Source organism: Miscanthus floridulus, chromosome 2 (genome assembly GCF_019320115.1).
Source record: "Miscanthus floridulus cultivar M001 chromosome 2, ASM1932011v1, whole genome shotgun sequence".
Taxonomy (NCBI): Eukaryota; Viridiplantae; Streptophyta; class Magnoliopsida; order Poales; family Poaceae; genus Miscanthus; species Miscanthus floridulus.
In genome coordinates, this window is record NC_089581.1 from 163,875,708 (window position 1) to 163,890,623 (window position 14,916).

Consider the following 14,916-nt stretch of genomic DNA (forward strand, 5'->3'; position numbering starts at 1 on the left):
GGCAGAACAACCAATGGGTTGTCCATGAGGAAATCCCGAAGGTCGAAGAAACCAAGAAAGTTGAACGGGTGGCAAAGCGGCTTGTTACAGAAGTGCAGGTAAGCTTTGCTTCACCCATTGGTCTTGTGGTTTAGTCATAGTTGTCTTACTTAGCTATCTGCACTCAAGACTTAATGAAGACCGCAAGGTACCGTAAGAGATGCTTCGACCAGATCGAGGGAATCGTTGCAAACAACAAGGAGCTGATGACGGAGGTGGACCGCTTGCGCCAGTGACTTGAAGCCGCCGATCATGAAAAGACAGTGCAAGATTCCCAGAACCAGAACCTGGTCATCCAGCACAGTAATAAAGAGCAGAAAAGAACAAGTAAGTAGCCATTTTATCAAATCGACTACTGACAAGTGTTGTTGCATTGTTGGTAATAACAACTGTAGTGCAGGCTTAGAAGCTGAAGTGATCCGTCTTCGAGAGGAGAACAGTCGTGCGGTCATGGAGGGTGATCGCCTGAACGAGGACAACAGAAAACTGGCGCAAGACCAGTCGCAGCTCCGGGACCACACGACCAAGATGACAGAAGAGCTGAAAGGTAAGTTGTCCAACCACCTTTGCTTATTTTTGTTGCCTACCGTAGCTTGGCGTAGTATAGCGTCTTAACAGCGTGTGCGGTTTGCAGTTATAAAAATCAATGCAAAGAAGCATCTGGAGGCCGTGATGAAAGACCGTGATGGCTGGAAGGCGCAATGCCAAGAGATCACCAAGGACCGTGACACCTAGAGAAGCTGGTGCCAAGAGGTGGCAAAGGGCATTTTGTCGGTCCTTAACCTCGTCGATCCAGCGCTAGCAGAAGATGTGCCAAGGACACCATAGCTAAGATTGATCGAGAGATGCCAAAAGGCATGGGGATGGTTCTAGGAGTTCATGAAGGAGGCGGGAGAGTATGCAGGTGCACATGTGCTAAGCATGGTACATGTTCACTACCCCCTGATTGATCTCAAGCGCCTAGAGGCTGGATACCTGAAGGAAGTAGATCCAGACAAGGCCGAGGAGCTACGGATGATCCAGCTGGACTTGTCGGCGAAAATAATTAGCGATATTAACCTGTGTGGAGGTGCGACACCCCCCATACAAGGAACGCCATCAACAAGTCAGCTGGGAGCGCCGTCATTTTTAAGCCAACCGGCGAAGCCTGCGGTCTCGACCAGCCAGGCATTGGCGGGGCCATCTTCTTTAGCTCGATCAATGCCGGAGTCCTCGAGACCCAAGCATGATGTCAGGCCCAGCGAGCAGCAGGCGCCACGTGCCCCGACCAGCCAATAGTGTAGGCTATAGCTATAGAAGAAGATGTAGTTGGGTTATTGTAAACTTGGACCTTTTTAGGCAAGCTTGTAATAATGTAACTGTATTTCAACATAAGCTTGTTTGTTTTGTAGAAAACGTGTTTTAGCTCGGATATCATGTTGATGTAACTAAGTTAGAATGTGTTGGCGTTCTGTTGAGTTGTATCAGTTTAGTCGACACATCATCCTGAAAGGTTTGTATGGCCCTGGTTTGCCTTGCGGTCGGAGTGTGAGGTGCATAGCTTGTGCACACATAGAAACACACAAGTCAAACTAGAGAGCACCTGCCGATCACCCGTAGCATAGAGAGCGGATCCCGTGCACGCGTTGGGGGGAACCGGAGACAGGGCCTGCTTTGAGAACTCAAGAAGGAATGGTGGTCGATTTTAACTGGTAGAGTTAGAATAACAATAGACTTTGAAGTGACACATTAGAGTGGTCGGAGAAATTATAATAGCTTTATTTGAAATAAATCAAAAGTACAAGAGGGGTACATATCTTAGTAGCTAAGCATAGAAACGCCTAAGCTTGTTGATGTGCCAGGAATTGGGTACGTCTGTTCTGTCTAGGCGAGCTAACCTGTAAGATGTAGGGCGTGTAACCTCCTTGATCATGAAGGGACCTTCCCATGGGGTTGCGAGTTTGTGGACATCAGCATGATTCGTCTTCCACTTTAGGACTAGGTCCCCAACTATGAAGAATCGCTCCTTGACGTTCTTGTTGTAGTACCTGCGCAAAACAGCAAGGTATTTAGCTGTACATACGCAAGAATCGAGCCGCTTCTCTTCTGCACTATTCACTTCTAGCTCCCGTACTTCATTGGCCTTGTCTTCATCGAAATTCTCTACCCACGCTGATCTGAAGGCTATGTCTGCTGGGAGCACTACTTCAGCGCCATAAACCATAAAGTATGGTGATACACCGGTATTGCGACTGGGCTAGGTTCTGAGACCCCAGACCACGGCTGGTAACTCTTTGATCCATCTTCTAGGAGCTTTGTCATTCTCTCTGTACATCCTCTTCTTAAGTGCGTCCAGGATCATACCATTTGTCCGCTCGACCTGTCCATTAGCTCTAGGGTATGCCACCGAGACGTAATTTACTACTATGCTCCTTTCATCGTAGAAGTCCCAAAAAACATTCTCGGTGAACTGAGTACCCTAGATCAGTGATGATGCTATTGGGTATGCCAAAGCGGTGGATGATCTGGTCAAGGAACATGACAGCCTTTTCTAAAGATGCCTTGACCAGGGGCATGTATTCTATCCACTTGGAGAATTTGTCGATCAGCACGAAGACGCATGTAAATTTCCCAGGGGCCGGTTTGAAAGGCCCGATCATATCTAGTCCCCAGCATGCGAAGGGCCAAGAGGCTGGTATAGTCTAAATCTCATGTGCTGGTACGTGGAATCTCATGGGTAGTATCATATTCCATACGGTGATAGCTTTCATGGGATGCACGATCGTTGGCTCTTTGGTTAATGCGATCACGCAGATCGTGTTCTTCGAGAGAATGGTGGAGATCGTTGTTGCCATCACGATGATCCCAATTGCCATCCTGGTTGACCCTACAACCGTGGTTACCATGGCGATTATCGCGGTTGTCTCATCGATTATCGTCTCGGTTGTTGCGGCGGTTGTCATCCCGACCACCATCATGACCACCGTTTCTGCCTTGACGGTTGTCTGATGGGTTGTTATTGCGTGAGCCACGTTGGTTGGGTGACTGTGGGCAACTTGAGTACTGGCAACTATGGCTTGATTCGACTGAGATGGATGGAGCCCGAGCTTGGTTTGCAATCTCTGCGGTCTGGGCTATAGCAGCCAGTCAGGTAGGCTTGTACATCATCACGAATTGCCTAGATTTCTGGGGTATTGGGTAGTCGTTGCATTGTCGCCATAGCAACAGCTATGTTGGCGCTTGGAGTCCTAAAGACCTGCTTTTCCCCTACCTTATCAAAGGCATTGTTGAGATCGCATGGCTAGAACCTTATGCGTCGTGCCTCCTCTTCTGCCTTGGCTTCAGCTTGTCTACGATTAAACCGATCAATATTATGTGCTTCGCATGCTAGCCTTTTTGTTCTGTTTCGCCAACTGTCGGTGGTTTGTCATTACTGACGACATTGATCAAGTCTCCTCCCCTTGGTGGGAAAGATGGGAATCGTGGGAAACCCGGGGAGTGGTCTGAGATATCTAGATCGTATTCAACTTCTTCATTGTCATGATGCTGAAGCTCAGTGTGGACGGAGCTAATAGATGCTGATGCTGGACGGAGAGCTTGAACCGCCCTCTTAAACTATGTGGACCGACCCTTCTTGATACTCCTTGATCCGAACCATGTTGATGAAGTTGTGTGGCTTTGGCTGAGGTTGATGTATAGAACACAGATCCGAGCAGCATTGTATATTGTGCGTGTAGTTGGAAGCAGTGTTTTGCAGGCCGTAGGGCTGAGCCTGGTAGTTCTCCATCGAGGCTTCGCACTCGGAGAGCCTAGAGACCCATCGCAAGGGCTAGTCGGCGACGAATGGAGCACCCTTCAGGAGTAGACATGACCATGAGATCCATACTGAGTCATGTAGGACGACTGGCCCGAGCTGGTCGGGTAGATCTGTTGTGGGTAGTGGTTACCTACTCGATAGGTTGATTTTGAATCGAATCTACTAGAGCTAGGGTTTCAGCAAGTTTGGTGCCGACCCGATCGATGGAGTCGAGAAGGTCGGTGTTGTCTATCTGCCTCCCTTTGTAACGAGGGAAGCGGACGACGTGTTGTCGACTTGGCTGAAGATGATGCTGGTATGGCAGGAGCCAGATCCAACGTGGTCGGAGCCGTAGCTAATGCTGGTGAAGTAGTGGTCGACGTAGATTGGATCTGTGCTTCCTCCATGGTCATGGTGATGAAGTTGTCAGAGCCAGTGGTCTAGGTGATCTGGCCGATGGTGAACGTGAGGCCATTCGGTGTAGCCATGGAACCAGGGATGATGACCATCTTATTCGTCTAGAGAGCAGTACGCACACCCCCTACCTGGCATGCCACTATTGACTGAAATATGGTCGATAGTCTACCTAGGGGTATGCCTAAGGTAGTAGATTATCGGTAAACAGATGTGCAAGATACAAACAAGATGGTGACGCAAGACAGACATGAGGTTTTATCTAGGTTCGGCCACCGTGAAGGCGTAATACCTACATCCTACGTCTGATTGTATTGTTGTATGTCAATGAGAGATGTTTTTTGAGAGGGGTCCCCTGCCCACCTTATATAGTCTGGGGGTAGGGTTACAGATCTGGAAACTAATCCTAACCAGTTATAATCGCCATAAGTGGCTAGATAAGGATTCCTATTCTATCCGACCAGGATCTTGTTTGATCTCCAAGTCTGCCTTGATTCCTTGCGCGGGACTCTGAGCAAATTGGTCGGGCCATGCGTCATCTTCTAGTGGGCCAGACCCCCTAGTCCGGGCCGGCCCAAGCCTAGCCGTAAGGGTATAGGGGTTAATACCCCCACAGCGAGTGTAGACATGCATGTGCTTATTTGTTTTCCCTACGTGGAGTTTATAGTGATCCTAAGACTCCTCAGCTAGGAACCCAGGGGTAGAAGGAGTTGTACACAATTTTAGGGCTCAAAGAGAGAATATGATGAGATGACAGGACATAGATCAAGCATGTCAAGAGAAAGAGTGGCATGCGAATCAAAAGTAGTTTGATAATTTTCTTCATCATACCAAAGATCCATGATCCATCAGCATCTAAAGCCCTTTCAAATACCACTGACGCCTGTGAGTTACTAAGGGCGTGTTTGTCTAGGGCTCCATCTGCCCGCGCTGCTTTTTTGCCAGAGCAGGATGGAACAGCGGAGGTGCGAATCGTGGATCTACCTCCGTCCGCATAAAAAGGGCTCCGGCTCCTCCTTTCAACATCCGTTTGGTGCTCATCCGCTGCCGGAGTTGTTGCGGAGCCGGAGTGCGGCCAAACACGTGCTAATTTAAGCATACTATCCGTTTCACTCTATTTTGATGTTGTTTACGTTGTAATTTTCTACTTGTGAACAATTTCTCACAAAGAAAAACGATTTGTTCCATTTACTAGCTTCTCATTCAATGGACAAATTGTACGTAAGATATCAAAAATTGATATGATTTTTGTATTTTTTATTGTAATACTAGGTAGCTTGTCCATGCATTACTACGAGATAACTAAATCTTTTATACTAAAAACACACGGATCGGACGATAAGATAACAATACTGTTAAATTAAATACCGACAGTCAAAGTGACATTTAATTCAAAAAGCAAAGTTCGTGAAATTAACAGTCATGGAGAGCGCGACGTCGCAGGCTCACAAACTCTACTGTATAGACTTTTTCATTATACGGCTAAGATAATATTTTTTATCGACAAAAAGAATTATACGATATCTATTTCTTTTATGCGCCAATAAATCCATGAATAAGTTCCGCCGCATCTCCATATAATCATGTACACACAGGTTTAAGTATATATACAAATAGGTTTGCGCCCGTGCGTTGCTACAGGATAGCTAAACTTTTGTACTAAAAATACACAGATCGTACGATAAGATAACAATACTGTAAAAGTATATGACCGATGTTAAAGTGACATTTAATCCAAAAAGCTAAGTTCATGAAATTTACACAGTCACAGAGAGCGTGGCATCGCGGCTCATAAACTCTACTATATAGATCTTTCTGTGATGCGGCTAAGATTATTTTTATACCGGCAGCAAGAGATTTCCGATATCCATTTCTTTCGTGCGCCAATAAATCCACGAATAAGTTTCCACCACATCTCCATACCATCCTGTACACAGCGCTGGCAAGCAAATTAGCCACAACTTATATAATTAGTTTTATAATTAGCTCATGTTTAGTCCTCCTAACTGATATCTAAAAATTCAATTGTGACAGGGACTAAAGTTTAGTCTTAGGATCAAACACCCCTGACTCTCGACTCCTACTGGCTGCTCACTTGCACCACCATTGATGAGGACATCACGCCTTCAGATGTACCCGCTGATCCTTCCAACCGTCATGCAAGGTCCAATGACCCAGGCTCGAATGCGCCAACTCAATTTAGAGGTGAGCTCGTTCTTAAGCGATCCTTTTCATACTTTTGAGAATAGACTACTACCTAATGATGTTATGTTACTTAGGAACATTGGAGAGAGTCATGAGGGACTTAGATGAAGAGGTGGAGGCGTTGATGACTAGCAAGGACGTTCAACAGAAACCAGAGACCCGGTCCAACATGATTTCGAGTCTGCCTCGGCCTCTAGGACCAGTCTACCTTAAACTAGTCACCCAGGACGCATGTGGACTCCATTTTTGACGATCCACATATGGTTGGAAAGCTAATTTGATAAGGAAGTCAATCCAAGTGGTCTCACATCAAAAGCCCTTCAGAATCAATAGGAATAGTCAAAATAAGTCAGCATCCAGAATCTGATAGGGTGCTGCGACACCGTCTTTTGGTCTGTTGGAACCGTGTATCGTGTTTGGGCCCATTAGGGGCGCGTTCAGGGTAGGCGACAAGCACTAAGACCTATATAATCATACGCCACCATCGTTATTAGGTTTTGGGTTTTGCTTAGATTAATCTGTAAGAACAGTTTCGCCGTTCATCGGTTTGTGAGACCCCAACTTCGTAAGATTAATCATTCATCTACAATTTGGTTGCTTTCTTTCTTATTCTTACTTGTGTTCTTCATTGCGCAGGCATAGATTAGCCTTCTTGATGAGGTCAACTGGATTCATGTACTCGGTTGATAACCAGAGGAGTTGTGGTGCTAAGATTGCAGGGTTCAATCTTTCTATCTAAAGCCGGATCGATGTGTCATTCTCCGCCACAACAATAATTACCACTACCTGACGGAAGATTAGGATCCCTGTTCTCATTAACCATGCCTATGTGTCTACACGTATATACTCTAATGTCAGAATATCTAAGATGGTCTTTATTATCCACCCTTTGAAAATATCATAACTTTAAGGTTGCCATTTGTGTATGCTGTAGGATTGAGATGCTTTGCACTGATCGATGAGGGTGTCCATGAGAGTCGAAATTTTTGATGCCATTATGATGTCTAAGCTTACCAATTAGACATAAACGAACTTGATTGTTAAAATATTTTCAACACTGCTTTCATATACTCCCTCTGTCCCAAAACAGAATGCATTCTCGCTTCCCGAGAAGTTAACTTTTTTTTAACTTCGACCAATTATATATAAAAGAATATTAATATTTATAATACATAATTAGTATCATTATATAGAACATTGAATATATTTTTATAATAAACTTATTTGGAGATATAAATATTGCACGTATTTTTTATAAACCTAGTCAAAGTTGAGAAAGTTTGACCTGCACGCATCCCATAACGACTTATATTTTAGGGATAGAGGAAGTATATGCTAATGGAAGTAGTCAACTGGAAGTGGTGATGAACATAACAATACTTTCATATTATATGCTAATGGGAGCATGAAGAAACACAGGGGAATAAAACTATATACTAATGGTGGGAATATTCATTTAGGAAATTGCAGAAGGTTCACCAGTCTCACCATGTATAACCTGCACATCTTTTATTTGGCACCACAGATGTTTCCTTCCATGCATGATTATTGTTTCCTTCCATGCATGATTATTGTTTCATGCATGATTATTGTTTCCTTCTATGCATGATTATGGTTTCCTTCCATGCATGATTATTGTTTCCTTCCATGCATATAGTCTAAGTGATCAATTTGTTTCCTTCAAAGCAGACGAGGATCGCAGGGATGGTAGTTTCTTTTTCTATCGCGCCTTTCCTTTTCTCGCTCACCCGTTGGACAGCGTAGGAGGTGGGATCGATCGCATGGGGTGGCAGACGGATGAACCAAGGCAATTGTCGCACCAAAACGGTGTCCACACTTTGTTCTTTTTAGTTGTAGGAGATTGGCATCGGATCATATTTCTTCTCTAGTCCACCGTCGTCATGGAAGCCATCGAAGGTAAGCCATGATCGTTAGAGTTCGCTCGAGTTTATGTAACACCCTATAAATCTTTTGCTAAAACACTACATGGGCATCATGGTTATGTGATAGTGTAGGTAAAATAGTGTGTAAATCAATTTCTGTAACTCAAAACGATCGTCGAAAACGCGAAACGAAAGTTACATTTCATGGTCAAGTTATATTACTTAGGGTTCTAAATCAATTTTTATTAAGCGAAAATGCTATAGAACGTATATACGGAATTTTAGTAAAGTTAGAAGTACAAACCAGGTAGGTGACGATGAAATACTTGAGGTTGTGAAGGGAATTTGCTAGCTAGCATACCGAATAGCTTGGAAATCGAATTCGATGCGAATCCAATCGAGACTTAGTCGATTTTGTAAGTTTGAAAAGTGGTTTGACAAGGCTAAGTTTGATAATTTTTGTAGAATAATTGGGTTAATGTGTGATGGGGTATTAGGGCTTATTTTAGTAGCTTAACATGCACTCTCGAGTATGAAATAGGTGGTCTGGCAATTGAATCACCGAATTAGGTTTTTGGAACGCTTTAAAAAGCGTGCATGGCACGTTTTGAGCCGAGTTCCGTGCGAGGATGAGGTCACCATGGTCCTGTGCCATCAATGGAGCACCGCCATGTGTGCACATGTGTTTGGCCGTGCCCAACTAGTCCTGGTGGTTGGCTGCCTAGGCGTGCAGCTGCTCCCCCCCATTGTTGCGTGTGCGCTGCCACTAACGTCGCTGCTGATGCTTAGGTGACTACCCGCATCGCTCCATGCCGGCTCTGCTCCTCTTGGCACCATCATGCTAGCTCCGTATCACTGTTGCCGCACTAGGCCATGTTGCACAACCAGAGCACGTACACTCCCACGCCGTGCATCATCGCGCTTGGTGGGCCTGATGCCCTGGCTGGCCCACTGTTGCCTGGCCGCTTTCCTCACCGGGTCATCGCCATGCCACAGCGTTGCGTTGTCTACCTATGCCACTGTGCCACCACCGTCCCATCACCATGCTGCACCACGTTATCACCGTCGTGCCACTACATGCAGCCATCGCGTCTGCCTACGCCTCTATGTTGCTGCCGCCTCGATTTAGTGCACGTGGCCTTGTTGAAGCCACCACTTGTCGTTCGCCATTAATGGCACCACGACCGTGCGACCGCACTACCACTACCCGCACATGGGTGTGCCCCCTCTCCTGGCTATGCTGGCTCATAATGATTGCTTAGGTGCGGTCGTCATGTCCCGCCAAGGCTCAGGCCAGCAGCCGGACCCCATTCCCTTCTTTTCCCCTCCCTCATCTGCTATTGGGCCGCCCTAGCCGCACCTTCAATCTAGCACGGTGAGGTCATGTCCTTTCAATTCTATGCGCGTCCGGCTCCGCCGTTCTAGCTAGCTAGCCAACTAGCCCCACACCATGCAGCATCATACCTTGGCAAGCTCCAATTTAGAGTCGGCACCCGTCGTTGCACCATTAAAGTCCTAGATGCCGTTGTCATGGACATTACCCGTCTGGCCCTCCCAAGTCCAATTTGTTGCACCCCAGCCTCGCCTCGTAGTCCTCCACTCCATGCGCATCCTAATTTGCACTGCTACTACATGCTAGCGCTGCTGACGTGGTCGCGCCACCTGCAGTCATCGCCGTGTTTGCCGTGCGCGCGTGGCCGGACTCACTCGGCCCATCCCCAATCAAGCCATCACATCTAGTAGGTTCTAGGTGAGTTGATGATGCCCATCCTCTAGTCCTTTAGTCTTGATTGTGCCTGAGTTCACGAGAGCATGGCCGCCACCACTGTAGGAGGCCCGCCGCCATGGAGGGAGCTCGGGACCACAGTCTCTGTTCACTGCTTCACCGCCCATTGCTTCGTGTTTGCATCAAGGTGAGCATGTGGTCGCTATCGGGGGCGGGGAGGGGCTAGGTTGGCCGGCGTGACCGCCCTATGCCAGCACCGCCATGCTGGTACATGCGTGGGTGCCTGAGGACCCAGCTGTGGTAAAGACAGTGTGTTTCAAGGGCTTATATGTAAAATAGCTGACTGTAGGAATAGTGTAGTGGGTCTTAGGGTGATTCACCGGTAGATCAAGGACGTTTACGCAAAATAGCCATAGAGACGCGGACCTTCCCGTCGTGGGCCCCTATCGTGTGGTTGGGCCATGCCCGTGTGGGTCGCGCTGGTGGGCTGCGTGGGCATGGGCCACACCGCGAGTAGTGGGCCACGGGTTGAATTTAGTTTTCTTTTCCAGGGAATTAGTAGATGCTTTTCTAATTTGAATTATGAGCTGATCTTTGGAAAATGATAGTAAATGTTGTAGGTGTCCAAAAATAGTGAAACAAAATTTGTTAGGTTCACAAAAATGTTATCTATCTGTTGGTATAGTTAGTTTACAGTTAGCTGTGATAATGATAGATTCATTAATTCATTTAGGAAAGATTAGTATTATTTAGCTTAATATTTGTTGGAAATTTTGTGGCAAATTGGTGACAGCTTTAGCAATGAAATTTTTACAGTAGGTTCATTAGATTATTATGTGCTCATTGTAATTTTTGTAGCCCTAGAATAGATTGATAAATAGAGTAGCTAGTACTCCTTGTTTTATCATATATAGAGTAAATCGACATTAAGAATAGGGATGTCTTTAGTTACTAAGGTAATGCATGTAATGTTTCATACCTGTTAGTGGTAACGATAGGTAACTTAGCATCTTAGTCGGTAGAGCTAGCTTAGTAGCTTGATAGATGTATTTTTATTTTAAGAGTTGCTTTTGCCGTATTATTAAGTGTTGCATCATCACTTCATGTATGTAGATAACGAGTTGGTAGAGTTCATGCTTGTGGACGACCAGGAGTATGAGGAGATCATTGAAGAGTATGAGGAGGAGATTCTCGTTCAGGAGAGAGCCCCGGAGGCATCAGTTGCTGACTTTGTTGACACCCTACCTACCTAAGGTAAGCCCCAGTGCATAACCCATATTTTTTAATGATCATTGGATATATATATATATATAGTGAGAGTATATTTAGTAGCCAGCTACAAAATAAGTTATTCTGTAGCCACCTCCATTTACGATAATTTTATATACTAATTTACGATAATGTCAATACATATTTACGATAGTTAGGTTACTATAACTCATGGAGATATTTACCATAACATTATAGTAAACCACTTAGTATGGAGTTACTATAATCTTGTAAATTAACATAGTAATTATCGTAACTCAAAGTGGCTATAGAATAAGTTATTTTATAGCCAGCTATAGGATAGTAGTTCTATATATATAGGGAGAGTATATTCAGTAGCCAGCTATAAAATAAGTTATTCTGTAGTCACCTACATTTACGATAATTTTATATACTAATTTACGATAATGTCAATACATATTTACGATAGTTGGGTTACTATAACACATGGGGATATTTAACATAATGTTATAGTAAACCACTTAATAAGGAGTTACTATAATCTTGTAAATTAACATGGTAATAATCACAATGTTAATAACTATAATCACTATTTAATATAGTAAATTAACATAGTAAACCACTTAGTTATTCTGTAGTCACTTTGAGTTACGATAATTACTATGTTAATTTATGAGATTATAGTAACTCCTTACTAAGTGGTTTACTATAACGTTATGGTAAATATCCCCATATGTTATAGTAACCCAACTATCGTAAATATGTATTGACATTATCGTAAATTAGTATATAAAACTATCGTAAATGGAGGTGGCTACAGAATAACTTATTTTATAGCTAGCTACTGAATATACTATATATATATATATATATATATATATATATATGATGTGCATTTACGTAATAGGTATTTTATGGAAACTACATGCATAAAAATACTTACCTACGAGTCCTACTAGTATAGGTTGAGTAGCTACTATGCTCAGGATGTCGGTAGCGTGAGTAACCTGCCGTTACTCATAATAAGTGATTATTATGATTACTCATGATAAAATGGTGGACAGAAAAATGGAGCTCAACTCCTGCTTGAAAGTAGAACATGTGCTTACATAGAATGGCTAGATAATGAAATAATTATGATTGCTAATAATAACATAAATAAGGATTCACTATTAGTATTACTTTCTGCAAAAAGGAAAACTAGCAAACCATAAAGTTTATCATATCCCTTGGAGTCAGGAAATTATTCCCACTAGTCGGATAAGTCTTGCGAGTATATTATGTACTTAGGGTTTATTTACCCCTGTTGTAGGTGCAGCTTGAGTAGCTGTTGTGTGAATGATTCTTCTGGTGGGCACAGACGGATCCTTGTTTATTATTGATAGATGTTTATTTTCATTCCATTATTTAATGTTTCGCACTTTGAATTTGATAATGTAATAATACATTTCTAAGAACTCTGGATGTATGAAATGGACTAAGTATTGTAACTCGTTCTCATTATTGGATCCTTGGGGAAAATGTGGATTATTCGGGCTCTCCCTTGGGGTGTGCTCGACGGAACCCGCCCGATGTTGCTCGCTCTCGGGGTGCTTAGTGTTAGTGGAAGACAAGCACCTCCGTAAGTATGTTATTTTGGGCAGTTCTACCACAGTTGGTACTAGAGCCAATAATGAGTCTACGAGTTTCATCACCCTTTTCCAAAACCTAAAATTTGACCAACAAAAGTTTTGCGAAAAGTAAGATGTGATACATTATGTAAATAAGTATAAGCCCTAGCAATATGGTCTATCTAGGATAGCGGCCCTAGTTTATCTAATCAATTTTCTATAGGTACACTAACTTACGTTGCATAAGAAATCATTTAGCATACGAAAAGTGAGTCTGCGATGTGTCAAAAATTTTGTAAATGCCGCTATATTTTGGCTTGAGTGAACGTACAGGTCGATGCATACATCATGATAAGAGAATCTTGCTTAAAATAAACTCCCCTATATGTATAAGTGGATTAGTAAATAGATAGGATGAACTAAAAGAATGCTTCCATAAATGTCTTATCATTTCTCTAAGCTCTTGTTTCTGATCTGGAGGGTTGTCCTAAGTGGTTGGTTCCTATCTATTTTTAGATGAACTTGAGGTCTGGTCACGAGAGCACCAGTGTCGGAGTGGGCCATGGCCTTGGCAAAGGCCAAGGTGAAAGTGGCTAGGGCAATGGGAACGGCAACAGGGAGAGTCATGAGGCCCCACTTCTGGCTCCTCCTCCACCACCGCCACCTCTGATGACTCATGCAAAGATGATGGCAGAGATGTTGGCTGCTCATCGCGAGTTAGCTAGTGCCATGGAGTTGTTGGCATAGGCTATCGATGGCTTCACCCGTGGAGGCAATGGGGGAAATGGTGGGAACAGGGGTGATCCTACGGTCCTGAGAGACCCTGCTCTTATTAGGATTTCTTAAAGACACACCCACCGACGTTCATGCCCATGGCTGAGCCTTTAGATGCGGAGCATTGGCTTCGCATTCTGGAGCAAAAGTTTATGCTGCTCACCGTAACTAATGAGCAGAAAGTGCGCTTTGCAGTGCAATAGCTGTTGGGATCTGCTAGTGCATGGTGGGACACATTTAATGCCATGCAGCCGGTGGATCATTGGGTGACCTAGTAGGAGTTCACTATGGCATTCAGAGAGTATTATATTCCTATTGGTGTTCTAAATAGGAAGTTGATAGAATTTCTGGACTTGAGGCAAGGAAGCATGTCTGTGATGGACTATGTCAACAAGTTTAACCACTTGTCGCAGTATGCTGGGACTCATGTTGATACATATGAGAAGAAGAGAGATCATTTCTATCACGGCCTCTCTTGTATCTTGTAGAAGGAGTTATATACAGGAAATTATCAGACCTTTGGGGCGATGATGAATACTATGATTGCCATGGAGGGATTACAGCATGACTCATAGGAAGAATGGAAGCAGCAAGCGAGTGGCTAATGGGTCTTCTAGTCACCCCCAGGTGTAGAAGATATAGGTTGTTAGGCGGGTGCCCTATCAATCTTTGGGTGGGCATTCGTTTTGACAGGCTTAGCAGACCTTTTAGGCACCTTCCACTCAATATCATGTACCTACTCAGTAGGTGTCACATCAGTAGCCCTAGGGATAGCAGGTCCCACCTCGTCTAGGATAGGGAAACAAGCCTAGTGCTTGTTTCAAGTGTGGTAGGAATGCCACTATGCCCGGGAGTGTCCACAAAACCACCCCACCCAATTAGCTCAGCCCTCAGCTAACTCCGGCCTGATCAAGTGGACAGTTATAAAGAAGAAAGTGCCAGTGAGCCGATCTGGACAGGTTAATTTCACAGGAGGCTAAGGAAATATTGCAAAATGAACTGGTGATAGCAGGTATGTTCACCATTGATTCTCATCTAGCTTATGTGTTGTTTGATTTTGGTGCATCACATTCATTCATGAGCATGTGATTTGCATATTGGAACAATATAGCTCTTATGGCTATACCTTTTGCCTATAGAATCAGTACTCTGAGTGCACAGTTGTACGTTAATACTCAGACGAACATAGTGGGCTTAGTGTTAGTCACTCATACTTACCGTCTCTAGTTCATGGTGCTGCCTGGGCAAGGCATTGATGCA